A 4,305-nucleotide genomic window follows, 5' to 3' on the forward strand; every position below is an offset into this window, starting at 1 on the left:
CATTCTGAATGACATAAATCCATGTAACATTTAAAATATGCCAAAGCCAAATTTTACAATACTTGTATTATAACTTTTTTTCTTAATTCAGTATAACAGAGTAAGCATCATTTACATAATGAAACAGAGAAAATAATTATTTTTGTCCTATTTGCTTCAAATGCATTGAGTTGGCAATCCCTAATAAACTTAATTAGTTTTCCATTGCAGAATATTTAGTTTTCTTCCCATTTTTGCAACTAATAATAAAGTTTCAACAGAGTTTTTATTTTTTATTTTAAAGGGCATAAAAGAGAACAAGAAAACAAAACAGAATAGTGACAAGACAGTAGGAAATCCACAAGTTACTCTATTGCATATTATTAACCTCCAAATACTTGCTTATTATTATTAATAAAGCTTCAAAAAAGTTTTTTAAATGATTTAAATTAGGATTTTTGCATTAGTATTTTAAAATAAATTTCCAAGAATAAGAGTAGTGAATGATAAGCTATATCACAGCTTGCCTCCTTACCAATTATGTGAAGCTCATGGTTTTATACTACTATCATAAGCACTGGAGATATATAGATATATATGTATAGATAGATAATTTTAATTTGTATTTTAAAATGTGAAATTATTCATGAGTAGTACTTAATTTTACCATCACTTGATACGCATAGTATACATTTTTATATTGTATTGATTTTTGTGTTTTTATATTGTTTTGTTTGTCATTGTTTTAAATTCACATACATACTATTGAATTTAATTTCTTATATGTATCTTATTAAACTTTTTATTGTGGGACATTTAATGAGTAAAATTTTTTTCTTATGTGACAATAGTATAGTTATGTTACATTTTTATCAATGCTTTCTTGAAATTTACTTGGCATATTGCTAACCTACTTCTTAATTTATTTGATGTGAGAGTGTATAAATTTATTTCCCTGTTTACATGGTACAGTATATTCCACACATGCATGTGTAATGATCAAATTGGACAATTAGTACTTCCTTCTTTTTAAATATTTAGCATTTCTTTGTGTTGGGGAGCTTCAAATTTCTGACTTCTGCTTCTTATTTTTATAAAATACATAATGAGTTGTTATAAACTACTCATCCTGAAATGCTGTAGAGCTGGGGAACTTGTTCCTTCTATCTAATTACATATTTTTATTTTCAGTACTGCACATTAACCCTAGCCTGGCCTCTAAACTGGGCTACACGCCTCCTCGTGGATTTTTGTTTCAATTTTTAGACTTATTCTTCAGTTTGAATCAGAGCCGCACTAGGGCACAAAGGTTCCAGGACTGGGCTCCAGCTTGCAATCCTCCTGTTTCAATGTCTGAGTGTAGGTTTTAGAGCTACAGTTCTGATTGTATATTTTTAATCTATTTTATTTTATTAGTGTATGTGTATAGTACATAATGTTCATATTGTTTATGGGAAGTTGTATGTGTACATAGTATACCCAGCTTTCTTTTCTTTAACTCCCTTTCCCTTTCCTCCCTTCCTCACCTACCAATTTATTAAGTCCCTTTCTTTTTTTGTCCATGTTTACAGTACATGATGCTCACATTCCTTGTGTGGAGTTGGACACGTACATAACACACCTCAATTCCTTCTTTTCATCCCATGCTGCCCCCTCTCCCCCCTTCACCTTTAATTGTGTTTTGATATTCATTATCCAACTTGCTTCTCTCTAAACTCCGTATCCTAGAATGACCACTGTTCTGTTCTCTACTTCTATGAAGTTAACTTTATTTGTGTTCTTATTCAATTATGCAAATATTGCCTACTGAATTATTGTGTGTAATTTCTTTCTTTAATTCAAATATTATCTTTGAGGTGTAGCCATACTGCTGAGTATATCAATAATTCATGTTTTCTTTTTATTAAGAATATATATATATACATGGTTTAATCCAGCTATTCCTTTCTGAGTATTTTCCCAGAAAAATTTAAAATGTCATGCCACAGCAATATATGTGCATCCATGTTTATAACAGCACAATTTGTAATAGCTAAATCTTGAAAAGAACAAAATGCCCATCAACTGCGGAGTAGATAAAATGACATGGTATTTTTATTCAGTAGACTATTATGCAGCTATTAAAAAGGATAATCTTGAGGCTTGTATAGGTAGGAGGAGGCAACTTGAGAACATACTCATAAGTGAAAAAAATTAAACTCACATTTATAAATATTACATTGTCTCCTTTGTATAAAAAATAATAAAAAATGAAAATCTGAAAGAGTAATAAAGTCCCAAATATACAACAAATATTATAATAATGAAAGGGAAAGAAAGCACTCAAAGGCACAGAACTGGGAAATGAGGAAAGGAAGAAAGGAAAAGATTATACGTATGTCAGTACACATATAAATGTATGTATGTATGTATGTATATGTATGCTAGATAGATAACTACATTACTAATTTCTGTTAGTTCATCAAAAAGAACAGTTTGTGCTGTCGTTGTCTGATTACTTTTGTGCCCAGATTTTATAACCTGAACAACTACTTCTAAGATAATAACATGAAATATATTAACTAGTCTTAATTCCTTATCTTTTCTTTTGAAATTCTATATCATTTATATTCTGTCTTTCTGTTTTGCTTTTTTAAAAATGAAAAATAATATATATATATTAAATATATATGTATTATTTGTCAGAATATATAATATACATATATCCACCATTCTGACAAAGAATATTTGACTTTTTTCCAACAGTTGGTTGTTACAATTATTAGCAAAAATGTGAATGTTAAATTGTTTTCCATTGTTTATTATGCCACATTACTTTTTCATTTTCAATATATGAATGTTCTCTTGGTCCATGCCCCTACAGAAACTTTTGGTAATGCCAGTGTTTTATCCTATTTGTGATGAGTTACATACTACATAAAATTTACCATTAGGAACATTTCGTACATTCAGTTATTCATCCATCATCACTATCAGGTTCCAGAAATACTTCATCACTTCAGAAGGAAAACCCTACCAATCAAGAGTAATCTTTTAAGCAGTAACTGCCCATTTTTTGCTCCCTGTTGGCCAGAGGTAACTTTTAATGGATTTTATCAGTGTTAAATTTAGTTCTAATGGTGAAAATATACCTGTTTGCTTTAAATTTTCTAATATTGAATATCTCTTTAATGCAAATTGACCATTTATTTATCTACCTATACAAGCTCTACTGAAGACTTTTGCTAGTTTTTGTTCTGTTGATATTTGGTTTGTGATATTAATTTGTTAAAATAGTTTATATAGTTTAGACACATGTTGCAGGACAGGTAGAATATATATATATATTGAGAATATTTTCTTGGTGTTGTTTATACAGACTTTTTAAATATGTACTGATAAGAATAAATTTTTAATTTTAATTGTTCCATTTTTCAGTTTTTAAGATTAACAGTGGTTTTCTGTGTGTCCTTTCTAAAAAACATCTACAGTCTCTAAGATAATTAAGATATTTTAAATTTCCTTCTAAAATTAATAATGTATCATTTTAAGTATATATTTAAGAAGCTTACAACAGTATATTTTCAATTATTTCTTTCTTTCCTTTATACTACAGTCATACATTTTATTTCCATGTAGATTTTATACATCATAATTGATAGAGTTTTCGACACAAAGAAAGAGAAAAAAATAAAGAAACAGTAGCCTTTATTCCAAGGACATGGGGAAGAGTCCAATGACCAAAGACGGCTGGCCTCTTCTGATCGGGATGTTATATATATATATAACATCTGACCTGGGGTTGCACTTAGGGTGGGCATTGGTGACATGTGAGCAGCTGATTGGGACTTTCTTTGTGCCACTGGTAAAGGAGAAGGAAGCTGTCATAAGGGAAGGAGGAGGTGACCTCAAGGTGAACATCTCTTGGTTCCACCTCCCACTGCTGTAATATCGTGTCTAGGGCAAAATTCTTTCAATTGTATCATTATTCTTTAAAATTCAGTTTATTCTTTGAAAAATCATGAAAAATAGATTATTTTATAATTGCCCATGTTTTATTATTCTGATGCCTTCTTAGGTTTGAATTTGAAAATAGTATTGGTTCCTTTCAAACTAAAATACTTTCTTTGACATTTCCTAAAGTATGTATCTGTTAATGATGAATTTTTTTTATCTTTTGCTTACTTCATCCTCACTTCTGACAGATATTTATATTGGATATAGCACTTAGATATCAGGCACCTGGCCAAAATCCCCAGTCTCCTAAATGAGTGTATGGCAGAGGCCCATATTTATTCAACCCGTATTTATTCAGTTTTTCAAACAAGGAAGAGGTTAGAGTGGAAA

This window comes from Cavia porcellus, unplaced genomic scaffold (genome assembly GCF_034190915.1).
Source record: "Cavia porcellus strain 051 isolate PalLab524CR breed Dunkin Hartley unplaced genomic scaffold, mCavPor4.1 scaffold_8, whole genome shotgun sequence".
NCBI classification, from domain to species: domain Eukaryota; kingdom Metazoa; phylum Chordata; class Mammalia; order Rodentia; family Caviidae; genus Cavia; species Cavia porcellus.